The 24,664-nt window shown below is 40.3% G+C and overlaps 8 non-coding genes across 8 annotated transcripts; all 8 read right to left on the minus strand.

The window, feature by feature from the left end:
* Positions 1–1,028: 1,028 nt before the first annotated feature.
* Positions 1,029–1,102, minus strand: trnai-aau (transfer RNA isoleucine (anticodon AAU)). The gene has a single exon. It is a non-coding gene; the product is annotated as a tRNA-Ile (tRNA).
* A 3,383-nt stretch (positions 1,103–4,485) lies between these two features.
* trnai-aau (transfer RNA isoleucine (anticodon AAU)) lies at positions 4,486–4,559 on the minus strand. Its single transcript has one exon. It is a non-coding gene; the product is annotated as a tRNA-Ile (tRNA).
* A 2,779-nt stretch (positions 4,560–7,338) lies between these two features.
* Positions 7,339–7,412, minus strand: trnai-aau (transfer RNA isoleucine (anticodon AAU)). The gene has a single exon. It is a non-coding gene; the product is annotated as a tRNA-Ile (tRNA).
* Positions 7,413–10,098: 2,686 nt separating this feature from the next.
* Positions 10,099–10,172, minus strand: trnai-aau (transfer RNA isoleucine (anticodon AAU)). Its single transcript has one exon. It is a non-coding gene; the product is annotated as a tRNA-Ile (tRNA).
* A 1,697-nt stretch (positions 10,173–11,869) lies between these two features.
* trnai-aau (transfer RNA isoleucine (anticodon AAU)) lies at positions 11,870–11,943 on the minus strand. The gene has a single exon. It is a non-coding gene; the product is annotated as a tRNA-Ile (tRNA).
* Positions 11,944–14,697: 2,754 nt separating this feature from the next.
* Positions 14,698–14,771, minus strand: trnai-aau (transfer RNA isoleucine (anticodon AAU)). Its single transcript has one exon. It is a non-coding gene; the product is annotated as a tRNA-Ile (tRNA).
* A 2,677-nt stretch (positions 14,772–17,448) lies between these two features.
* trnai-aau (transfer RNA isoleucine (anticodon AAU)) lies at positions 17,449–17,522 on the minus strand. The gene has a single exon. It is a non-coding gene; the product is annotated as a tRNA-Ile (tRNA).
* Positions 17,523–23,511: 5,989 nt separating this feature from the next.
* trnai-aau (transfer RNA isoleucine (anticodon AAU)) lies at positions 23,512–23,585 on the minus strand. The gene has a single exon. It is a non-coding gene; the product is annotated as a tRNA-Ile (tRNA).
* Between the last annotated feature and the right edge of the window lie 1,079 nt (positions 23,586–24,664).

Below are 24,664 nucleotides of genomic sequence, written 5' to 3' on the forward strand. Positions count from 1 at the left end.
TTAAGGTTAGGTTTTTGGTTTAGGGTTTAGGGTTAAGGTTAGGTTTTTGGTTTAGGGTTAAGGTTAGGTTTTTGGTTTAGGGCTAAGGTTCGTTTTTGGTGTAGGGTTAAGGTTAGGTTTAGGGTTAAGGTTAGGTTTTTGGGTTAGGGTTAAGGTTAGGTTTTTGATTTAGGGTTAAGGTTAGGTTTTTGGTTTAGGGTTAAGGTTAGGTTTTTGGTTTAGGGTTTAGGGTTAAGGTTAGGTTTTTGGTTTAGGGTTAAGGTTAGGTTTTTGGTTTAGGGTTAAGGTTAGGTTTTTGGTTTAGGGTTTAGGGTTAAGGTTAGGTTTTTGGTTTAGGGTTTAGGGTTAAGGTTAGGTTTTTGGTTTAGGGTTAAGGTTAGGTTTTTGGTTTAGGGTTAGGTTTTTGGTGTAGGGTTAAGGTTAGGTTTTTGGTTTAGGGTTAAGGTTAGGTTTTTGGTTTAGGGTTAAGGTTAGGTTTTTGGTTTAGGGTTAAGGTTAGGTTTTTGGTTTAGGGTTAAGGTTAGGTTTTTGGTGTAGGGTTAAGGTGAGGTTTTTGGTTTAGGTTTAAGGTGAGGTTTTTGGTTAGGGTTAAGGTTAGGTTTTTGGTTTAGGGTTAAGGTTAGGTTTTTGATTTAGGGTTAAGGTTAAAGTAAGGTTAAAAGAGAACAGGTTAGGGTTAGTGGTTATGGAAAATAGTACAAGACTATGTGTGTGTGTGTGTGTGTGTGTGTGTGTGTGTGTGTGAATATTGAATGAATCAAATGATTGATGGACCCGTCTATCTGTTTCTTCACCATTCTGTCTCTCTGTCTTTTAGTCCATGAAGTCCATGTCCTCCTTCCTTCCTTGGATGATAAAAGACGAATGAAAACTCCTACAATTAAAAAAAAAACTCCTACAATAAAATGTCACTCCACAATAACAATCGACAATTCATACTACTAATTTAAAACGCATATGGTAGAACCCAATCAATAGAGTTATAAGACACTGTAGACATTCATAGTAAAAATACAAATAAATCCTGCTGGCCAGTACGGGTATCGAACCCGCGACCTTCGCGTTATTAGCACGACGCTCTAACCAACTGAGCTAACCGGCCTGAGATAATGATCAATCTACGGAACGGGGATACACCCATATATGGGTCTGGAGGTGGTCGCTTATCTACAATGTCTACGTTCTACCATTAGAGGGCAGAGAACGTAAACAAATCCAGCTCAGTTCCAAGGACTCCCTTCTACACTGTCAATGATCAACACTATGGCTGTTGGGAACCCTGTACATTAGTGAGCGCTGTTGTGGCTCTGTACATTAGTGAGGGCTGTTGGGGCCCTGTACATTAGTGAGGGCTGTTGGGGCTCTGTACATTAGTGAGGGCTGTTGGAACCCTGTACATTAGTGAGGGCTGTTGGGGCCCTATTTCAACTCCAGATGACATAACCTAGCTAGCAGAGACAGCATGTTAACTATGAAAGTATCGATCCAGCAACAATGTCGAGGTCAAAAACGAAAGGAACTATACTAAACCAAGCTGACTTCGTAAGATAAGTCAACTCGGACGGAAATAATGAAAAGGCTGAACGTACATTTCTGTGACTATCTAGATAACTTTAGCTTGTCATTCCTGTTTACAGAGTGTTAGTCCCCACGAGAGCAAATGCTATTTATATGGGGTTTAGGGTTAAAGTTAGAATTAGGTTTAGGAGCTAGGGTTAGGTTTAGGGTTAAGGTTAGGTTTTTGGTTTAGGGTTTAGGTTAAGGTTAGGTTTAGGGTTAGGTTAGGTTTTTGGTTTAGGGTTAAGGTTAGGTTTTTGGTTTAGGGTTAAGGTTAGGTTTTTGGTTTAGGGTTAAGGTTAGGTTTTTGGTGTAGGGTTAAGGGTTTAGGGTTAAGGTTAGGTTTTGGTTTAGGGTTAAGGTTAGGTTTTTGGTTTAGGGTTAAGGTTAGGTTTTTGGTTTAGGGTTAAGGTTAGGTTTTTGGTTTAGGGTTAAGGTTAGGTTTTTGGTGTAGGGTTAAGGGTTTAGGGTTAAGGTTAGGTTTTTGGTTTAGGGTTAAGGTTAGGTTTTTGGTTTAGGGTTTAGGTTAGGTTTTTGGTTTAGGGTTAAGGTTAGGTTTTTGGTTTAGGGTTAAGGTTAGGTTTTTGGTGTAGGGTTAAGGTTAGGTTTAGGGTTAAGGTTAGGTTTTTGGTTTAGGGTTAAGGTTAGGTTTTTTTTATTTAGGGTTAAGGTTAGGTTTTTGGTTTAGGGTTAAGGTTAGGTTTTTGGTTTAGGGTTAAGGTTAGGTTTTTGGTGTAGGGTTAAGGTTAGGTTTTGGTTTAGGGTTAAGGTTAGGTTTTTGGTTTAGGGTTAAGGTTAGGTTTTTGGTGTAGGGTTAAGGTTAGGTTTTTGGTTTAGGGTTTAGGGTTAAGGTTAGGTTTTTGGTGTAGGGTTTAGGGTTAAGGTTAGGTTTTTGGCTTAGGGTTAAGGTTAGGTTTTTGGCTTAGGGTTAAGGTTAGGTTTTTGGGTTAGGGTTAAGGTTAGGTTTTTGGTTTAGGGTTAAGGTTAGGTTTTTGGTTTAGGGTTTAGGGTTAAGGTTAGGTTTTTGGTTTAGGGTTAAGGTTAGGTTTTTGGTTTAGGGTTTAGGGTTAAGGTTAGGTTTTTGGTTTAGGGTTAAGGTTAGGTTTTTGGCTTAGGGTTTAGGGTTAAGGTTAGGTTTTTGGTTTAGGGTTAAGGTTAAGGTTAGGTTTTTGGTGTAGGGTTAAGGTTAGGTTTAGGGTTAAGGTTAGGTTTTTGGGTTAGGGTTAAGGTTAGGTTTTTGATTTAGGGTTAAGGTTAGGTTTTTGGTTTAGGGTTAAGGTTAGGTTTTTGGTTTAGGGTTTAGGGTTAAGGTTAGGTTTTTGGTTTAGGGTTAAGGTTAGGTTTTTGGTTTAGGGTTTAGGGTTAAGGTTAGGTTTTTGGTTTAGGGTTAAGGTTAGGTTTTTGGTTTAGGGTTTAGGGTTAAGGTTAGGTTTTTGGTTTAGGGTTAAGGTTAGGTTTTTGGTTTAGGGTTAGGTTTTTGGTGTAGGGTTAAGGTTAGGTTTTTGGTTTAGGGTTAAGGTTAGGTTTTTGGTTTAGGGTTTAGGGTTAAGGTTAGGTTTTTGGTTTAGGGTTAAGGTTAGGTTTTTGGCTTAGGGTTTAGGTGATAAGGTTAGGTTTTTGGTTTAGGGTTAAGGTGAGGTTTTTGGTTTAGGTTTAAGGTGAGGTTTTTGGTTAGGGTTAAGGTTAGGTTTTTGGTTTAGGGTTTAGGGTTAAGGTTAGGTTTTTGGTTTAGGGTTAAGGTTAGGTTTTTGGTTTAGGGTTTAGGGTTAAGGTTAGGTTTTTGGTTTAGGGTTAAGGTTAGGTTTTTGGTTTAGGGTTAAGGTTAGGTTTTTGGTTTAGGGTTTAGGGTTAGGGTTAGGTTTTTGGTTTAGGGTTAAGGTTAGGTTTTTGGCTTAGGGTTTAGGTGATAAGGTTAGGTTTTTGGTTTAGGGTTAAGGTTAGGTTTTTGGTTTAGGGTTAAGGTTAGGTTTTTGGTGTAGGGTTAAGGTTAGGTTTAGGGTTAAGGTTAGGTTTTTGGGTTAGGGTTAAGGTTAGGTTTTTGATTTAGGGTTAAGGTTAGGTTTTTGGTTTAGGGTTAAGGTTAGGTTTTTGGTTTAGGGTTTAGGGTTAAGGTTAGGTTTTTGGTTTAGGGTTAAGGTTAGGTTTTTGGTTTAGGGTTTAGGGTTAAGGTTAGGTTTTTGGTTTAGGGTTAAGGTTAGGTTTTTGGTTTAGGGTTTAGGGTTAAGGTTAGGTTTTTGGTTTAGGGTTAAGGTTAGGTTTTTGGTTTAGGGTTAGGTTTTTGGTGTAGGGTTAAGGGTTTAGGGTTAAGGTTAGGTTTTTGGTTTAGGGTTAAGGTTAGGTTTTTGGTTTAGGGTTAAGGTTAGGTTTTTGGTTTAGGGTTAAGGTTAGGTTTTTGGTTTAGGGTTAAGGTTAGGTTTTTGGTGTAGGGTTAAGGTGAGGTTTTTGGTTTAGGTTTAAGGTGAGGTTTTTGGTTAGGGTTAAGGTTAGGTTTTTGGTTTAGGGTTAAGGTTAGGTTTTTGATTTAGGGTTAAGGTTAAAGTAAGGTTAAAAGAGAACAGGTTAGGGTTAGTGGTTATGGAAAATAGGACTTTTGAAGACTATGTGTGTGTGTGTGTGTGTGTGTGTGTGTGTGTGTGTGTGTGTGAATATTGAATGAATCAAATGATTGATGGACCCGTCTATCTGTTTCTTCACCATTCTGTCTCTCTGTCTTTTAGTCCATGAAGTCCCTGTCCTCCTTCCTTCCTTGGATGATAAAAGACGAATGAAAACTCCTACAATTAAAAAAAAAACTCCTACAATAAAATGTCACTCCACAATAACAATCGACAATTCATACTACTAATTTAAAACGCATATGGTAGAACCCAATCAATAGAGTTATAAGACACTGTAGACATTCATAGTAAAAATACAAATAAATCCTGCTGGCCAGTACGGGTATCGAACCCGCGACCTTCGCGTTATTAGCACGACGCTCTAACCAACTGAGCTAACCGGCCTGAGATAATGATCAATCTACGGAACGGGGATACACCCATATATGGGTCTGGAGGTGGTCGCTTATCTACAATGTCTACGTTCTACCATTAGAGGGCAGAGAACGTAAACAAATCCAGCTCAGTTCCAAGGACTCCCTTCTACACTGTCAATGATCAACACTATGGCTGTTGGGAACCCTGTACATTAGTGAGCGCTGTTGTGGCTCTGTACATTAGTGAGGGCTGTTGGGGCCCTGTACATTAGTGAGGGCTGTTGGGGCTCTGTACATTAGTGAGGGCTGTTGGAACCCTGTACATTAGTGAGGGCTGTTGGGGCCCTATTTCAACTCCAGATGACATAACCTAGCTAGCAGAGACAGCATGTTAACTATGAAAGTATCGATCCAGCAACAATGTCGAGGTCAAAAACGAAAGGAACTATATTAAACCAAGCTGACTTCGTAAGATAAGTCAACTCGGGCGGAAATAATGAACAGGCTGAACGTACATTTCTGTGACTATCTAGATAACTTTAGCTTGTCATTCCTGTTTACAGAGTGTTAGTCCCCACGAGAGCAAATGCTATTTATATGGGGTTTAGGGTTAAAGTTAGAATTAGGTTTAGGAGGGTAGGGTTAGGTTTAGGGTTAAGGTTAGGTTTTTGGTTTAGGGTTAAGGTTAAGGTTAGGTTAGGTTTAGGGTTAAGGTTAGGTTTTTGGTTTAGGGTTAAGGTTAGGTTTTTGGTTTAGGGTTAAGGTTAGGTTTTTGGTTTAGGGTTTAGGGTTAAGGTTAGGTTTTTGGTTTAGGGTTTAGGGTTAAGGTTAGGTTTTTGGTTTAGGGTTAAGGTTAGGTTTTTGGTTTAGGGTTAAGGTTAGGTTTTTGGTGTAGGGTTAAGTTTAGGTTTAGGGTTAAGGTTAGGTTCTTGGTTTAGGGTTAAGGTTAGGTTTTTGGTTTAGGGTTAAGGTTAGGTTTTTGGTTTAGGGTTAAGGTTAGGTTTTTGGTTTAGGGTTAAGGTTAGGTTTTTGGTTTAGGGTTAAGGTTAGGTTTTTGGTGTAGGGTTAAGGTGAGGTTTTTGGTTAGGGTTAAGGTTAGGTTTTTGGTTTAGGGTTTAGGGTTAAGGTTAGGTTTTTGGTTTAGGGTTAAGGTTAGGTTTTTGGTTTAGGGTTTAGGGTTAAGGTTAGGTTTTTGGTTTAGGGTTAAGGTTAGGTTTTTGGTTTAGGGTTAAGGTTAGGTTTTTGGTGTAGGGTTAAGGTTAGGTTTAGGGTTAAGGTTAGGTTTTTGGTTTAGGGTTAAGGTTAGGTTTTTGGTTTAGGGTTAAGGTTAGGTTTTTGGTTTAGGGTTAAGGTTAGGTTTTTGGTTTAGGGTTAAGGTTAGGTTTTTGGTGTAGGGTTAAGGTTAGGTTTTTGGTTTAGGGTTAATGTTAGGTTTTTGGTTTAGGGTTAAGGTTAGGTTTTTGGTGTAGGGTTAAGGTTAGGTTTTTGGTTTAGGGTTTAGGGTTAAGGTTAGGTTTTTGGTGTAGGGTTTAGGGTTAAGGTTAGGTTTTTGGCTTAGGGTTAAGGTTAGGTTTTTGGCTTAGGGTTAAGGTTAGGTTTTTGGGTTAGGGTTAAGGTTAGGTTTTTGGTTTAAGGTTAAGGTTAGGTTTTTGGTTTAGGGTTTAGGGTTAAGGTTAGGTTTTTGGTTTAGGGTTAAGGTTAGGTTTTTGGTTTAGGGTTTAGGGTTAAGGTTAGGTTTTTGGTTTAGGGTTAAGGTTAGGTTTTTGGTTTAGGGTTTAGGGTTAAGGTTAGGTTTTTGGTTTAGGGTTAAGGTTAGGTTTTTGGTTTAGGGCTAAGGTTAGGTTTTTGGTGTAGGGTTAAGGTTAGGTTTAGGGTTAAGGTTAGGTTTTTGGGTTAGGGTTAAGGTTAGGTTTTTGATTTAGGGTTAAGGTTAGGTTTTTGGTTTAGGGTTAAGGTTAGGTTTTTGGTTTAGGGTTTAGGGTTAAGGTTAGGTTTTTGGTTTAGGGTTAAGGTTAGGTTTTTGGTTTAGGGTTTAGGGTTAAGGTTAGGTTTTTGGTTTAGGGTTAAGGTTAGGTTTTTGGTTTAGGGTTTAGGGTTAAGGTTAGGTTTTTGGTTTAGGGTTAAGGTTAGGTTTTTGGTTTAGGGTTAGGTTTTTGGTTGTAGGGTTAAGGTTAGGTTTAGGGTTAAGGTTAGGTTTTTGGTTTAGGGTTAAGGTTAGGTTTTTGGTTTAGGGTTAAGGTTAGGTTTTTGGTTTAGGGTTAAGGTTAGGTTTTTGGTTTAGGGTTAAGGTTAGGTTTTTGGTGTAGGGTTAAGGTGAGGTTTTTGGTTTAGGTTTAAGGTGAGGTTTTTGGTTAGGGTTAAGGTTAGGTTTTTGGTTTAGGGTTAAGGTTAGGTTTTTGATTTAGGGTTAAGGTTAAAGTAAGGTTAAAAGAGAACAGGTTAGGGTTAGTGGTTATGGAAAATAGTACAAGACTATGTGTGTGTGTGTGTGTGTGTGTGTGTGTGTGTGTGTGTGTGTGTGTGAATATTGAATGAATCAAATGATTGATGGACCCGTCTATCTGTTTCTTCACCATTCTGTCTCTCTGTCTTTTAGTCCATGAAGTCCCTGTCCTCCTTCCTTCCTTGGATGATAAAAGACGAATGAAAACTCCTACAATTAAAAAAAAAACTCCTACAATAAAATGTCACTCCACAATAACAATCGACAATTCATACTACTAATTTAAAACGCATATGGTAGAACCCAATCAATAGAGTTATAAGACACTGTAGACATTCATAGTAAAAATACAAATAAATCCTGCTGGCCAGTACGGGTATCGAACCCGCGACCTTCGCGTTATTAGCACGACGCTCTAACCAACTGAGCTAACCGGCCTGAGATAATGATCAATCTACGGAACGGGGATACACCCATATATGGGTCTGGAGGTGGTCGCTTATCTACAATGTCTACGTTCTACCATTAGAGGGCAGAGAACGTAAACAAATCCAGCTCAGTTCCAAGGACTCCCTTCTACACTGTCAATGATCAACACTATGGCTGTTGGGAACCCTGTACATTAGTGAGCGCTGTTGTGGCTCTGTACATTAGTGAGGGCTGTTGGGGCCCTGTACATTAGTGAGGGCTGTTGGGGCTCTGTACATTAGTGAGGGCTGTTGGAACCCTGTACATTAGTGAGGGCTGTTGGGGCCCTATTTCAACTCCAGATGACATAACCTAGCTAGCAGAGACAGCATGTTAACTATGAAAGTATCGATCCAGCAACAATGTCGAGGTCAAAAACGAAAGGAACTATATTAAACCAAGCTGACTTCGTAAGATAAGTCAACTCGGGCGGAAATAATGAACAGGCTGAACGTACATTTCTGTGACTATCTAGATAACTTTAGCTTGTCATTCCTGTTTACAGAGTGTTAGTCCCCACGAGAGCAAATGCTATTTATATGGGGTTTAGGGTTAAAGTTAGAATTAGGTTTAGGAGCTAGGGTTAGGTTTAGGGTTAAGGTTAGGTTTTTGGTTTAGGGTTAAGGTTAAGGTTAAGGTTAGGTTTAGGGTTAAGGTTAGGTTTTTGGTTTAGGGTTAAGGTTAGGTTTTTGGTTTAGGGTTAAGGTTAGGTTTTTGGTTTAGGGTTTAGGGTTAAGGTTAGGTTTTTGGTTTAGGGTTTAGGGTTAAGGTTTTTTTGGTTTAGGGTTAAGGTTAGGTTTTTGGTTTAGGGTTAAGGTTAGGTTTTTGGTGTAGGGTTAAGTTTAGGTTTAGGGTTAAGGTTAGGTTCTTGGTTTAGGGTTAAGGTTAGGTTTTTGGTTTAGGGTTAAGGTTAGGTTTTTGGTTTAGGGTTAAGGTTAGGTTTTTGGTTTAGGGTTAAGGTTAGGTTTTTGGTTTAAGGTTAGGGAGGTTTTTGGTTAGGGTTAGGTTAGGTTTTTGGTTTAGGGTTTAGGGTTAAGGTTAGGTTTTTGGTTTAGGGTTAAGGTTAGGTTTTTGGTTTAGGGTTTAGGGTTAAGGTTAGGTTTTTGGTTTAGGGTTAAGGTTAGGTTTTTGGTTTAGGGTTAAGGTTTGGTTTAGGGTTATTAGGTTTTTGGTGTAGGGTTAAGGTTAGGTTTAGGGTTAAGGTTAGGTTTTTGGTTTAGGGTTAAGGTTAGGTTTTTGGTTTAGGGTTAAGGTTAGGTTTTTGGTTTAGGGTTAAGGTTAGGTTTTTGGTTTAGGGTTAAGGTTAGGTTTTTGGTGTAGGGTTAAGGTTAGGTTTTTGGTTTAGGGTTAATGTTAGGTTTTTGGTTTAGGGTTAAGGTTAGGTTTTTGGTGTAGGGTTAAGGTTAGGTTTTTGGTTTAGGGTTTAGGGTTAAGGTTAGGTTTTTGGTGTAGGGTTTAGGGTTAAGGTTAGGTTTTTGGCTTAGGGTTAAGGTTAGGTTTTTGGCTTAGGGTTAAGGTTAGGTTTTTGGGTTAGGGTTAAGGTTAGGTTTTTGGTTTAAGGTTAAGGTTAGGTTTTTGGTTTAGGGTTTAGGGTTAAGGTTAGGTTTTTGGTTTAGGGTTAAGGTTAGGTTTTTGGTTTAGGGTTTAGGGTTAAGGTTAGGTTTTTGGTTTAGGGTTAAGGTTAGGTTTTTGGTTTAGGGTTTAGGGTTAAGGTTAGGTTTTTGGTTTAGGGTTAAGGTTAGGTTTTTGGTTTAGGGCTAAGGTTAGGTTTTTGGTGTAGGGTTAAGGTTAGGTTTTTGGGTTAGGGTTAAGGTTAGGTTTTTGATTTAGGGTTAAGGTTAGGTTTTTGGTTTAGGGTTAAGGTTAGGTTTTTGGTTTAGGGTTTAGGGTTAAGGTTAGGTTTTTGGTTTAGGGTTAAGGTTAGGTTTTTGGTTTAGGGTTTAGGGTTAAGGTTAGGTTTTTGGTTTAGGGTTAAGGTTAGGTTTTTGGTTTAGGGTTTAGGGTTAAGGTTAGGTTTTTGGTTTAGGGTTAAGGTTAGGTTTTTGGTTTAGGGTTAGGTTTTTGGTTGTAGGGTTAAGGTTAGGTTTAGGGTTAAGGTTAGGTTTTTGGTTTAGGGTTAAGGTTAGGTTTTTGGTTTAGGGTTAAGGTTAGGTTTTTGGTTTAGGGTTAAGGTTAGGTTTTTGGTTTAGGGTTAAGGTTAGGTTTTTGGTGTAGGGTTAAGGTGAGGTTTTTGGTTTAGGGTTAAGGTTAGGTTTTTGATTTAGGGTTAAGGTTAAAGTAAGGTTAAAAGAGAACAGGTTAGGGTTAGTGGTTATGGAAAATAGTACAAGACTATGTGTGTGTGTGTGTGTGTGTGTGTGTGTGTGTGTGTGAATATTGAATGAATCAAATGATTGATGGACCCGTCTATCTGTTTCTTCACCATTCTGTCTCTCTGTCTTTTAGTCCATGAAGTCCCTGTCCTCCTTCCTTCCTTGGATGATAAAAGACGAATGAAAACTCCTACAATTAAAAAAAAAACTCCTACAATAAAATGTCACTCCACAATAACAATCGACAATTCATACTACTAATTTAAAACGCATATGGTAGAACCCAATCAATAGAGTTATAAGACACTGTAGACATTCATAGTAAAAATACAAATAAATCCTGCTGGCCAGTACGGGTATCGAACCCGCGACCTTCGCGTTATTAGCACGACGCTCTAACCAACTGAGCTAACCGGCCTGAGATAATGATCAATCTACGGAACGGGGATACACCCATATATGGGTCTGGAGGTGGTCGCTTATCTACAATGTCTACGTTCTACCATTAGAGGGCAGAGAACGTAAACAAATCCAGCTCAGTTCCAAGGACTCCCTTCTACACTGTCAATGATCAACACTATGGCTGTTGGGAACCCTGTACATTAGTGAGCGCTGTTGTGGCTCTGTACATTAGTGAGGGCTGTTGGGGCCATGTACATTAGTGAGGGCTGTTGGGGCTCTGTACATTAGTGAGGGCTGTTGGAACCCTGTACATTAGTGAGGGCTGTTGGGGCCCTATTTCAACTCCAGATGACATAACCTAGCTAGCAGAGACAGCATGTTAACTATGAAAGTATCGATCCAGCAACAATGTCGAGGTCAAAAACGAAAGGAACTATATTAAACCAAGCTGACTTCGTAAGATAAGTCAACTCGGGCGGAAATAATGAACAGGCTGAACGTACATTTCTGTGACTATCTAGATAACTTTAGCTTGTCATTCCTGTTTACAGAGTGTTAGTCCCCACGAGAGCAAATGCTATTTATATGGGGTTTAGGGTTAAAGTTAGAATTAGGTTTAGGAGCTAGGGTTAGGTTTAGGGTTAAGGTTAGGTTTTTGGTTTAGGGTTAAGGTTAAGGTTAAGGTTAGGTTTAGGGTTAAGGTTAGGTTTTTGGTTTAGGGTTAAGGTTAGGTTTTTGGTTTAGGGTTAAGGTTAGGTTTTTGGTTTAGGGTTTAGGGTTAAGGTTAGGTTTTTGGTTTAGGGTTAAGGTTAGGTTTTTGGTTTAGGGTTTAGGGTTAAGGTTAGGTTTTTGGTTTAGGGTTAAGGTTAGGTTTTTGGTTTAGGGTTAAGGTTAGGTTTTTGGTGTAGGGTTAAGTTTAGGTTTAGGGTTAAGGTTAGGTTTTTGGTTTAGGGTTAAGGTTAGGTTTTTGGTTTAGGGTTAAGGTTAGGTTTTTGGTTTAGGGTTAAGGTTAGGTTTTTGGTTTAGGGTTAAGGTTAGGTTTTTGGTTTAGGGTTTAGGGTTAAGGTTAGGTTTTTGGTTTAGGGTTAAGGTTAGGTTTTTGGTTTAGGGTTAAGGTTAGGTTTTTGGTTAGGGTTAGGTTAGGTTTAGGGTTAAGGTTAGGTTTTTGGTTTAGGGTTAATGTTAGGTTTTTGGTTTAGGGTTAAGGTGAGGTTTTTGGTTTAGGTTTAAGGTGAGGTTTTTGGTTAGGGTTAAGGTTAGGTTTTTGGTTTAGGGTTAAGGTTAGGTTTTTGATTTAGGGTTAAGGTTAAAGTAAGGTTAAAAGAGAACAGGTTAGTGGTTATGGAAAATAGGATTTTGAATGGGATTGAATTGTGTGTTAGGGTTAGGTGTACAAGGCTATGTGTGTGCGTGTGTGTGTGTGTGTGTGAATATTGAATGAATCAAATGATTGATGGACCCGTCTATCTGTTTCTTCACCATTCTGTCTCTCTGTCTCTTAGTCCATGAAGTCCCTGTCCTCCTTCCTTCCTTGGATGATAAAAGACGAATGAAAACTCCTACAATTAAAAAAAAAACTCCTACAATAAAATGTCACTCCACAATAACAATCGACAATTCATACTACTAATTTAAAACGCATATGGTAGAACCCAATCAATAGAGTTATAAGACACTGTAGACATTCATAGTAAAAATACAAATAAATCCTGCTGGCCAGTACGGGTATCGAACCCGCGACCTTCGCGTTATTAGCACGACGCTCTAACCAACTGAGCTAACCGGCCTGAGATAATGATCAATCTACGGAACGGGGATACACCCCTATATGGGTCTGGAGGTGGTCGCTTATCTACAATGTCTACGTTCTACCATTAGAGGGCAGAGAACGTAAACAAATCCAGCTCAGTTCCAAGGACTCCCTTCTACACTGTCAATGATCAACACTATGGCTGTTGGGAACCCTGTACATTAGTGAGCGCTGTTGTGGCTCTGTACATTAGTGAGGGCTGTTGGGGCCCTGTACATTAGTGAGGGCTGTTGGGGCTCTGTACATTAGTGAGGGCTGTTGGAACCCTGTACATTAGTGAGGGCTGTTGGGGCCCTATTTCAACTCCAGATGACATAACCTAGCTAGCAGAGACAGCATGTTAACTATGAAAGTATCGATCCAGCAACAATGTCGAGGTCAAAAACGAAAGGAACTATATTAAACCAAGCTGACTTCGTAAGATAAGTCAACTCGGGCGGAAATAATGAACAGGCTGAACGTACATTTCTGTGACTATCTAGATAACTTTAGCTTGTCATTCCTGTTTACAGAGTGTTAGTCCCCACGAGAGCAAATGCTATTTATATGGGGTTTAGGGTTAAAGTTAGAATTAGGTTTAGGAGCTAGGGTTAGGTTTAGGGTTAAGGTTAGGTTTTTGGTTTAGGGTTAAGGTTAAGGTTAAGGTTAGGTTTAGGGTTAAGGTTAGGTTTTTGGTTTAGGGTTAAGGTTAGGTTTTTGGTTTAGGGTTAAGGTTAGGTTTTTGGTTTAGGGTTTAGGGTTAAGGTTAGGTTTTTGGTTTAGGGTTTAGGGTTAAGGTTAGGTTTTTGGTTTAGGGTTAAGGTTAGGTTTTTGGTTTAGGGTTAAGGTTAGGTTTTTGGTGTAGGGTTAAGTTTAGGTTTAGGGTTAAGGTTAGGTTCTTGGTTTAGGGTTAAGGTTAGGTTTTTGGTTTAGGGTTAAGGTTAGGTTTTTGGTTTAGGGTTAAGGTTAGGTTTTTGGTTTAGGGTTAAGGTTAGGTTTTTGGTGTAGGGTTAAGGTGAGGTTTTTGGTTAGGGTTAAGGTTAGGTTTTTGGTTTAGGGTTTAGGGTTAAGGTTAGGTTTTTGGTTTAGGGTTAAGGTTAGGTTTTTGGTTTAGGGTTTAGGGTTAAGGTTAGGTTTTTGGTTTAGGGTTAAGGTTAGGTTTTTGGTTTAGGGTTAAGGTTAGGTTTTTGGTGTAGGGTTAAGGTTAGGTTTAGGGTTAAGGTTAGGTTTTTGGTTTAGGGTTAAGGTTAGGTTTTTGGTTTAGGGTTAAGGTTAGGTTTTTGGTTTAGGGTTAAGGATAGGTTTTTGGTTTAGGGTTAAGGTTAGGTTTTTGGTGTAGGGTTAAGGTTAGGTTTTTGGTTTAGGGTTAATGTTAGGTTTTTGGTTTAGGGTTAAGGTTAGGTTTTTGGTGTAGGGTTAAGGTTAGGTTTTTGGTTTAGGGTTTAGGGTTAAGGTTAGGTTTTTGGTGTAGGGTTTAGGGTTAAGGTTAGGTTTTTGGCTTAGGGTTAAGGTTAGGTTTTTGGCTTAGGGTTAAGGTTAGGTTTTTGGGTTAGGGTTAAGGTTAGGTTTTTGGTTTAAGGTTAAGGTTAGGTTTTTGGTTTAGGGTTTAGGGTTAAGGTTAGGTTTTTGGTTTAGGGTTAAGGTTAGGTTTTTGGTTTAGGTTTTAGGGTTAAGGTTAGGTTTTTGGTTTAGGGTTAAGGTTAGGTTTTTGGTTTAGGGTTTAGGGTTAAGGTTAGGTTTTTGGTTTAGGGTTAAGGTTAGGTTTTTGGTTTAGGGCTAAGGTTAGGTTTTTGGTGTAGGGTTAAGGTTAGGTTTAGGGTTAAGGTTAGGTTTTTGGGTTAGGGTTAAGGTTAGGTTTTTGATTTAGGGTTAAGGTTAGGTTTTTGGTTTAGGGTTAAGGTTAGGTTTTTGGTTTAGGGTTTAGGGTTAAGGTTAGGTTTTTGGTTTAGGGTTAAGGTTAGGTTTTTGGTTTAGGGTTTAGGGTTAAGGTTAGGTTTTTGGTTTAGGGTTGAGGTTAGGTTTTTGGTTTAGGGTTTAGGGTTAAGGTTAGGTTTTTGGTTTAGGGTTAAGGTTAGGTTTTTGGTTTAGGGTTAGGTTTTTGGTTGTAGGGTTAAGGTTAGGTTTAGGGTTAAGGTTAGGTTTTTGGTTTAGGGTTAAGGTTAGGTTTTTGGTTTAGGGTTAAGGTTAGGTTTTTGGTTTAGGGTTAAGGTTAGGTTTTTGGTTTAGGGTTAAGGTTAGGTTTTTGGTGTAGGGTTAAGGTGAGGTTTTTGGTTTAGGTTTAAGGTGAGGTTTTTGGTTAGGGTTAAGGTTAGGTTTTTGGTTTAGGGTTAAGGTTAGGTTTTTGATTTAGGGTTAAGGTTAAAGTAAGGTTAAAAGAGAACAGGTTAGGGTTAGTGGTTATGGAAAATAGTACAAGACTATGTGTGTGTGTGTGTGTGTGTGTGTGTGTGTGTGTGTGTGTGTGTGTGAATATTGAATGAATCAAATGATTGATGGACCCGTCTATCTGTTTCTTCACCATTCTGTCTCTCTGTCTTTTAGTCCATGAAGTCCCTGTCCTCCTTCCTTCCTTGGATGATAAAAGACGAATGAAAACTCCTACAATTAAAAAAAAAACTCCTACAATAAAATGTCACTCCACAATAACAATCGACATTTCATACTACTAATTTAAAACGCATATGGTAGAACCCAATCAATAGAGTTATAAGACACTGTAGACATTCATAGTAAAAATACAAATAAATCCTGCTGGCCAGTACGGGTATCGAACCCGCGACCTTCGCGTTATTAGCACGACACTCTAACCAACTGAGCTAACCGGCCTGAGATAATGATCAATCTACGGAACGGGGATACACCCATATATGGGTCTGGAGGTGGTCGCTTATCTACAATGTCTACGTTCTACCATTAGAGGGCAGAGAACGTAAACAAATCCAGCTCAGTTCCAAGGACTCCCTTCTACACTGTCAATGATCAACACTATGGCTGTTGGGAACCCTGTACATTAGTGAGCGCTGTTGTGGCTCTGTACATTAGTGAGGGCTGTTGGGGCCCTGTACATTAGTGAGGGCTGTTGGGGCTCTGTACATTAGTGAGGGCTGTTGGAACCCTGTACATTAGTGAGGGCTGTTGGGGCCCTATTTCAACTCCAGATGACATAACCTAGCTAGCAGAGACAGCATGTTAACTATGAAAGTATCGATCCAGCAACAATGTCGAGGTCAAAAACGAAAGGAACTATATTAAACCAAGCTGACTTCGTAAGATAAGTCAACTCGGGCGGAAATAATGAACAGGCTGAACGTACATTTCTGTGACTATCTAGATAACTTTAGCTTGTCATTCCTGTTTACAGAGTGTTAGTCCCCACGAGAGCAAATGCTATTTATATGGGGTTTAGGGTTAAAGTTAGAATTAGGTTTAGGAGCTAGGGTTAGGTTTAGGGTTAAGGTTAGGTTTTTGGTTTAGGGTTAAGGTTAAGGTTAAGGTTAGGTTTAGGGTTAAGGTTAGGTTTTTGGTTTAGGGTTAAGGTTAGGTTTTTGGTTTAGGGTTAAGGTTAGGTTTTTGGTTTAGGGTTTAGGGTTAAGGTTAGGTTTTTGGTTTAGGGTTTAGGGTTAAGGTTAGGTTTTTGGTTTAGGGTTAAGGTTAGGTTTTTGGTTTAGGGTTAAGGTTAGGTTTTTGGTGTAGGGTTAAGTTTAGGTTTAGGGTTAAGGTTAGGTTCTTGGTTTAGGGTTAAGGTTAGGTTTTTGGTTTAGGGTTAAGGTTAGGTTTTTGGTTTAGGGTTAAGGTTAGGTTTTTGGTTTAGGGTTAAGGTTAGGTTTTTGGTTTAAGGTTAAGGTGAGGTTTTTGGTTAGGGTTAAGGTTAGGTTTTTGGTTTAGGGTTTAGGGTTAAGGTTAGGTTTTTGGTTTAGGGTTAAGGTTAGGTTTTTGGTTTAGGGTTTAGGGTTAAGGTTAGGTTTTTGGTTTAGGGTTAAGGTTAGGTTTTTGGTTTAGGGTTAAGGTTAGGTTTTTGGTGTAGGGTTAAGGTTAGGTTTAGGGTTAAGGTTAGGTTTTTGGTTTAGGGTTAAGGTTAGGTTTTTGGTTTAGGGTTAAGGTTAGGTTTTTGGTTTAGGGTTAAGGTTAGGTTTTTGGTTTAGGGTTAAGGTTAGGTTTTTGGTGTAGGGTTAAGGTTAGGTTTTTGGTTTAGGGTTAATGTTAGGTTTTTGGTTTAGGGTTAAGGTTAGGTTTTTGGTGTAGGGTTAAGGTTAGGTTTTTGGTTTAGGGTTTAGGGTTAAGGTTAGGTTTTTGGTGTAGGGTTTAGGGTTAAGGTTAGGTTTTTGGCTTAGGGTTAAGGTTAGGTTTTTGGCTTAGGGTTAAGGTTAGGTTTTTGGGTTAGGGTTAAGGTTAGGTTTTTGGTTTAAGGTTAAGGTTAGGTTTTTGGTTTAGGGTTTAGGGTTAAGGTTAGGTTTTTGGTTTAGGGTTAAGGTTAGGTTTTTGGTTTAGGGTTTAGGGTTAAGGTTAGGTTTTTGGTTTAGGGTTAAGGTTAGGTTTTTGGTTTAGGGTTTAGGGTTAAGGTTAGGTTTTTGGTTTAGGGTTAAGGTTAGGTTTTTGGTTTAGGGCTAAGGTTAGGTTTTTGGTGTAGGGTTAAGGTTAGGTTTTTGGGTTAGGGTTAAGGTTAGGTTTTTGATTTAGGGTTAAGGTTAGGTTTTTGGTTTAGGGTTAAGGTTAGGTTTTTGGTTTAGGGTTTAGGGTTAAGGTTAGGTTTTTGGTTTAGGGTTAAGGTTAGGTTTTTGGTTTAGGGTTTAGGGTTAAGGTTAGGTTTTTGGTTTAGGGTTAAGGTTAGGTTTTTGGTTTAGGGTTTAGGGTTAAGGTTAGGTTTTTGGTTTAGGGTTAAGGTTAGGTTTTTGGTTTAGGGTTAGGTTTTTGGTTGTAGGGTTAAGGTTAGGTTTAGGGTTAAGGTTAGGTTTTTGGTTTAGGGTTAAGGTTAGGTTTTTGGTTTAGGGTTAAGGTTAGGTTTTTGGTTTAGGGTTAAGGTTAGGTTTTTGGTTTAGGGTTAAGGTTAGGTTTTTGGTGTAGGGTTAAGGTGAGGTTTTTGGTTTAGGGTTAAGGTTAGGTTTTTGATTTAGGGTTAAGGTTAAAGTAAGGTTAAAAGAGAACAGGTTAGGGTTAGTGGTTATGGAAAATAGTACAAGACTATGTGTGTGTGTGTGTGTGTGTGTGTGTGTGTGTGTGTGAATATTGAATGAATCAAATGATTGATGGACCCGTCTATCTGTTTCTTCACCATTCTGTCTCTCTGTCTTTTAGTCCATGAAGTCCCTGTCCTCCTTCCTTCCTTGGATGATAAAAGACGAATGAAAACTCCTACAATTAAAAAAAAAACTCCTACAATAAAATGTCACTCCACAATAACAATCGACAATTCATACTACTAATTTAAAACGCATATGGTAGAACCCAATCAATAGAGTTATAAGACACTGTAGACATTCATAGTAAAAATACAAATAAATCCTGCTGGCCAGTACGGGTATCGAACCCGCGACCTTCGCGTTATTAGCACGACGCTCTAACCAACTGAGCTAACCGGCCTGAGATAATGATCAATCTACGGAACGGGGATACACCCATATATGGGTCTGGAGGTGGTCGCTTATCTACAATGTCTACGTTCTACCATTAGAGGGCAGAGAACGTAAACAAATCCAGCTCAGTTCCAAGGACTCCCTTCTACACTGTCAATGATCAACACTATGGCTGTTGGGAACCCTGTACATTAGTGAGCGCTGTTGTGGCTCTGTACATTAGTGAGGGCTGTTGGGGCCATGTACATTAGTGAGGGCTGTTGGGGCTCTGTACATTAGTGAGGGCTGTTGGAACCCTGTACATTAGTGAGGGCTGTTGGGGCCCTATTTCAACTCCAGATGACATAACCTAGCTAGCAGAGACAGCATGTTAACTATGAAAGTATCGATCCAGCAACAATGTCGAGGTCAAAAACGAAAGGAACTATATTAAACCAAGCTGACTTCGTAAGATAAGTCAACTCGGGCGGAAATAATGAACAGGCTGAACGTACATTTCTGTGACTATCTAGATAACTTTAGCTTGTCATTCCTGTTTACAGAGTGTTAGTCCCCACGAGAGCAAATGCTATTTATATGGGGTTTAGGGTTAAAGTTAGAATTAGGTTTAGGAGCTAGGGTTAGGTTTAGGGTTAAGGTTAGGTTTTTGGTTTAGGGTTAAGGTTAAGGTTAAGGTTAGGTTTAGGGTTAAGGTTAGGTTTTTGGTTTAGGGTTAAGGTTAGGTTTTTGGTTTAGGGTTAAGGTTAGGTTTTTGGTTTAGGGTTTAGGGTTAAGGTTAGGTTTTTGGTTTAGGGTTAAGGTTAGGTTTTTGGTTTAGGGTTTAGGGTTAAGGTTAGGTTTTTGGTTTAGGGTTAAGGTTAGGTTTTTGGTTTAGGGTTAAGGTTAGGTTTTTGGTGTAGGGTTAAGTTTAGGTTTAGGGTTAAGGTTAGGTTCTTGGTTTAGGGTTAAGGTTAGGTTTTTGGTTTAGGGTTAAGGTTAGGTTTTTGGTTTAGGGTTAAGGTTAGGTTTTTGGTTTAGGGTTAAGGTTAGGTTTTTGGTTTAGGGTTTAGGGTTAAGGTTAGGTTTTTGGTTTAGGGTTAAGGTTAGGTTTTTGGTTTAGGGTTAAGGTTAGGTTTTTGGTGTAGGGTTAAGGTTAGGTTTAGGGTTAAGGTTAGGTTTTTGGTTTAGGGTTAATGTTAGGTTTTTGGTTTAGGGTTAAGGTTAGGTTTTTGGTTTAGGGTTAAGGTTAGGTTTTTGGTTTAGGGTTAAGGTTAGGTTTTTGGTGTAGGGTTAAGGTTAGGTTTTTGGTTTAGGGTTAATGTTAGGTTTTTGGTTTAGGGTTAAGGTTAGGTTTTTGGTGTAGGGTTAAGGTTAGGTTTTTGGTTTAGGGTTTAGGGTTAAGGTTAGGTTTTTGGTGTAGGGTCTGGAAGGAGAGTTTAGAGTCTAGCCAGACACCTAGGTACTTATAGATGTCCACATATTCAAGGTCGGAACCATCCAGGGTGGTGATGCTGGTCAGGCGTGCGGGTGCAGGCAGCGAACGGTTGAAAAGCATGCATTTGGTTTTACTAGCGTTTAAGAGCAGTTGGAGGCCACGGAAGGAGTGCTGTATGGCATTGAAGCTCGTTTGGAGGTTAGATAGCACAGTGTCCAAGGACGGGCCGGAAGTATATAGAATGGTGTCGTCTGCGTAGAGGTGGATCAGGGAATCGCCCGCAGCATGAGAAACATCATTGATATATACAGAGAAAAGAGTCGGAAAAGACCCGAGAATTGAACCCTGTGGCACCCCCATAGAGACTGCCAGAGGACCGGACAGCATGCCCTCCGATTTGACACACTGAACTCTGTCTGCAAAGTAATTGGTGAACCAGGCAAGGCAGTCATCCGAAAAACCGAGGCTACTGAGTCTGCCAATAAGAATACGGTGATTGACAGAGTCGAAAGCCTTGGCAAGGTCTATGAAGACGGCTGCACAGTACTGTCTTTTATCGATGGCGGTTATGATATCGTTTAGCACCTTGAGCGTGGCTGAGGTACACCCGTGACCAGCTCGGAAACCAGATTGCACAGCGGAGAAGGTACGGTGGGATTCAAGATGGTCAGTGATCTGTTTGTTGACTTGGCTTTCGAAGACCTTAGATAGGCAGGGCAGGATGGATATTGGTCTGTAACAGTTTGGGTCCAGGGTGTCGCCCCCTTTGAAGAGGGGGATGACTGCGGCAGCTTTCCAATCCTTGGGGATCTCAGACGATATGAAAGAGAGGTTGAACAGGCTGGTAATAGGGGTTGCGACAATGGCGGCGGATAGTTTCAGGAATAGAGGGTCCAGATTGTCAAGCCCAGCTGATTTGTACGGGTCCAGGTTTTGCAGCTCTTTCAGAACATCTGCTATCTGGATTTGGGTAAAGGAGAACCTGGAGAGGCTTGGGCGAGTAGCTGCGGGGGGGGGGAGCTGTTGGACGAGGTTGGAGTAGCCAGGCGGAAGGCATGGCCAGCCGTTGAGAAATGCTTGTTGAAGTTTTCGATAATCATGGATTTATCGGTGGTGACCGTGTTACCTAGCCTCAGTGCAGTGGGCAGCTGGGAGGAGGTGCTCTTGTTCTCCATGGACTTCACAATGTCCCAGAACTTTTTGGAGTTGGAGCTACAGGATGCAAACTTCTGCCTGAAGAAGTTGGCTTTAGCTTTCCTGACTGACTGTGTGTATTGGTTCCTGACTTCCCTGAACAGTTGCATATCGCGGGGACTGTTCGATGTTAGTGCAGTCCGCCACAGGATGTTTTTGTGCTGGTCGAGGGCAGTCAGGTCTGGAGTGAACCAGGGGCTATATCTGTTCTTAGTTCTGCATTTTTTGAACGGAGCATGCTTATCTAAAATGGTGAGGAAGTTACTTTTAAAGAAAGACCAGGCATCCTCAACTGACGGGATGAGGTCAATGTCCTTCCAGGATACCCGGGCCAGGTCGATTAGAAAGGCCTGCTCACAGAAGTGTTTTAGGGAGCGTTTGACAGTGATGAGGGGTGGTCGTTTGACTGCGGCTCCGTAGCGGATACAGGCAATGAGGCAGTGATCGCTGAGATCCTGGTTGAAGACAGCGGAGGTGTATTTGGAGGGCCAGTTGGTCAGGATGACGTCAATGAGGGTGCCCTTGTTTACAGAGTTAGGGTTGTACCTGGTGGGTTCCTTGATGATTTGAGTGAGATTGAGGGCATCTAGCTTAGATTGTAGGACTGCCGGGGTGTTAAGCATATCCCAGTTTAGGTCACCTAACAGAACAAACTCTGAAGCTAGATGGGGGGCGATCAATTCACAAATGGTGTCCAGGGCACAGCTGGGAGCTGAGGGGGGTCGGTAGCAGGCGGCAACAGTGAGAGACTTATTTCTGGAGAGCGTAATTTTCAAAATTAGTAGTTCGAACTGTTTGGGTATGGACCTGGAAAGTATGACATTACTTTGCAGGCTCTCTCTGCAGTAGACTGCAACTCCTCCTCCTTTGGCAGTTCTATCTTGACGGAAGATGTTATAGTTGGGTATGGAAATCTCAGAATTTTTGGTGGCCTTCCTGAGCCAGGATTCAGACACGGCAAGGACATCAGGGTTAGCAGAGTGTGCTAGAGCAGTGAGTAAGACAAACTTAGGGAGGAGGCTTCTGATGTTGACATGCATGAAACCAAGGCTTTTTCGATCACAGAAGTCAACAAATGAGGGTGCCTGGGGACATGCAGGGCCTGGGTTTACCTCCACATCACCCGCGGAACAGAGAAGGAGTAGTATGAGGGTGCGGCTGAAGGCTATCAAAACTGGTCGCCTAGGGCGTTGGGGACAGAGAATAAGAGGAGCAGGTTTCTGGGCATGGTAGAATATATTCAGGGCATAATGCGCAAACAGGGGTATGGTGGGGTGCGGGTACAGCGGAGGTAAGCCCAGGCACTGGGTGATGATGAGAGAGGTTGTATCTCTGGACATGCTGGTTGTAATGGGTGAGGTCACCGCATGTGTGGGGGGTGGGACAAAGGAGGTAACAGGGGTATAAAGAGTGGAACTAGGGGCTCCATTGTAAACTAAAACAATGATAACTAACCTGCACAACAGTATACAAGGCATATTGACATATGAGAGAGACATACAGCGAGGCATACAGTAATCACAGGTGTTGAATTGGGAGAGCTAGCTAAAACAGTAGGTGAGACAACAGCTAATCAGCTAGCACAACAACAGCAGGTAGAATGGCGATTGATTAGGCAGAGAGGGTCGGATTAACTACACACAGAGCCTAAGTGCGGTTTAGGGTTAAGGTTAGGTTTTTGGTTTAGGGTTTAGGGTTAAGGTTAGGTTTTTGGTTTAGGGTTAAGGTTAGGTTTTTGGTTTAGGGCTAAGGTTAGTTTTTGGTGTAGGGTTAAGGTTAGGTTTAGGGTTAAGGTTAGGTTTTTGGGTTAGGGTTAAGGTTAGGTTTTTGATTTAGGGTTAAGGTTAGGTTTTTGGTTTAGGGTTAAGGTTAGGTTTTTGGTTTAGGGTTTAGGGTTAAGGTTAGGTTTTTGGTTTAGGGTTAAGGTTAGGTTTTTGGTTTAGGGTTTAGGGTTAAGGTTAGGTTTTTGGTTTAGGGTTAAGGTTAGGTTTTTGGTTTAGGGTTTAGGGTTAAGGTTAGGTTTTTGGTTTAGGGTTAAGGTTAGGTTTTTGGTTTAGGGTTAGGTTTTTGGTGTAGGGTTAAGGTTAGGTTTTTGGTTTAGGGTTAAGGTTAGGTTTTTGGTTTAGGGTTAAGGTTAGGTTTTTGGTTTAGGGTTAAGGTTAGGTTTTTGGTTTAGGGTTAAGGTTACGTTTTTGGTGTAGGGTTAAGGTGAGGTTTTTGGTTTAGGTTTAAGGTGAGGTTTTTGGTTAGGGTTTAGGGTTAAGGTTAGGTTTTTGGTTTAGGGTTAAGGTTAGGTTTTTGGTTTAGGGTTTAGGGTTAAGGTTAGGTTTTTGGTTTAGGGTTAAGGTTAGGTTTTTGGTTTAGGGTTTAGGGTTAAGGTTAGGTTTTTGGTTTAGGGTTAAGGTTAGGTTTTTGGTTTAGGGCTAAGGTTAGGTTTTTGGTGTAGGGTTAAGGTTAGGTTTAGGGTTAAGGTTAGGTTTTTGGGTTAGGGTTAAGGTTAGGTTTTTGATTTAGGGTTAAGGTTAGGTTTTTGGTTTAGGGTTAAGGTTAGGTTTTTGGTTTAGGGTTTAGGGTTAAGGTTAGGTTTTTGGTTTAGGGTTAAGGTTAGGTTTTTGGTTTAGGGTTTAGGGTTAAGGTTAGGTTTTTGGTTTAGGGTTAAGGTTAGGTTTTTGGTTTAGGGTTTAGGGTTAAGGTTAGGTTTTTGGTTTAGGGTTAAGGTTAGGTTTTTGGTTTAGGGTTAGGTTTTTGGTGTAGGGTTAAGGTTAGGTTTAGGGTTAAGGTTAGGTTTTTGGTTTAGGGTTAAGGTTAGGTTTTTGGTTTAGGGTTAAGGTTAGGTTTTTGGTTTAGGGTTAAGGTTAGGTTTTTGGTTTAGGGTTAAGGTTAGGTTTTTGGTGTAGGGTTAAGGTGAGGTTTTTGGTTTAGGTTTAAGGTGAGGTTTTTGGTTAGGGTTAAGGTTAGGTTTTTGGTTTAGGGTTAGGTTTTTGATTTAGGGTTAAGGTTAAAGTAAGGTTAAAAGAGAACAGGTTAGGGTTAGTGGTTATGGAAAATAGTACAAGACTATGTGTGTGTGTGTGTGTGTGTGTGTGTGTGTGTGTGTGTGTGTGAATATTGAATGAATCAAATGATTGATGGACCCGTCTATCTGTTTCTTCACCATTCTGTCTCTCGGTCTTTTAGTCCATGAAGTCCCTGTCCTCCTTCCTTCCTTGGATGATAAAAGACGAATGAAAACTCCTACAATTAAAAAAAAAACTCCTACAATAAAATGTCACTCCACAATAACAATCGACAATTCATACTACTAATTTAAAACGCATATGGTAGAACCCAATCAATAGAGTTATAAGACACTGTAGACATTCATAGTAAAAATACAAATAAATCCTGCTGGCCAGTACGGGTATCGAACCCGCGACCTTCGCGTTATTAGCACGACGCTCTAACCAACTGAGCTAACCGGCCTGAGATAATGATCAATCTACGGAACGGGGATACACCCATATATGGGTCTGGAGGTGGTCGCTTATCTACAATGTCTACGTTCTACCATTAGAGGGCAGAGAACGTAAACAAATCCAGCTCAGTTCCAAGGACTCCCTTCTACACTGTCAATGATCAACACTATGGCTGTTGGGAACCCTGTACATTAGTGAGCGCTGTTGTGGCTCTGTACATTAGTGAGGGCTGTTGGGGCCCTGTACATTAGTGAGGGCTGTTGGGGCTCTGTACATTAGTGAGGGCTGTTGGAACCCTGTACATTAGTGAGGGCTGTTGGGGCCCTATTTCAACTCCAGATGACATAACCTAGCTAGCAGAGACAGCATGTTAACTATGAAAGTATCGATCCAGCAACAATGTCGAGGTCAAAAACGAAAGGAACTATATTAAACCAAGCTGACTTCGTAAGATAAGTCAACTCGGGCGGAAATAATGAACAGGCTGAACGTACATTTCTGTGACTATCTAGATAACTTTAGCTTGTCATTCCTGTTTACAGAGTGTTAGTCCCCACGAGAGCAAATGCTATTTATATGGGGTTTAGGGTTAAAGTTAGAATTAGGTTTAGGAGCTAGGGTTAGGTTTAGGGTTAAGGTTAGGTTTTTGGTTTAGGGTTAAGGTTAAGGTTAGGTTTAGGGTTAAGGTTAGGTTTTTGGTTTAGGGTTAAGGTTAGGTTTTTGGTTTAGGGTTAGGTTTTTGGTTTAGGGTTTAGGGTTAAGGTTAGGTTTTTGGTTTAGGGTTAAGGTTAGGTTTTTGGTTTAGGGTTTAGGGTTAAGGTTAGGTTTTTGGTTTAGGGTTAAGGTTAGGTTTTTGGTTAATGGTTAAGGTTAGGTTTTTGGTGTAGGGTTAAGTTTAGGTTTAGGGTTAAGGTTAGGTTCTTGGTTTAGGGTTAAGGTTAGGTTTTTGGTTTAGGGTTAAGGTTAGGTTTTTGGTTTAGGGTTAAGGTTAGGTTTTTGGTTTAGGGTTAAGGTTAGGTTTTTGGTGTAGGGTTAAGGTGAGGTTTTTGGTTAGGGTTAAGGTTAGGTTTTTGGTTTAGGGTTTAG

This window comes from Oncorhynchus clarkii, chromosome 10 (assembly GCF_045791955.1).
Source record: "Oncorhynchus clarkii lewisi isolate Uvic-CL-2024 chromosome 10, UVic_Ocla_1.0, whole genome shotgun sequence".
In the NCBI taxonomy this organism is placed as follows: domain Eukaryota; kingdom Metazoa; phylum Chordata; class Actinopteri; order Salmoniformes; family Salmonidae; genus Oncorhynchus; species Oncorhynchus clarkii.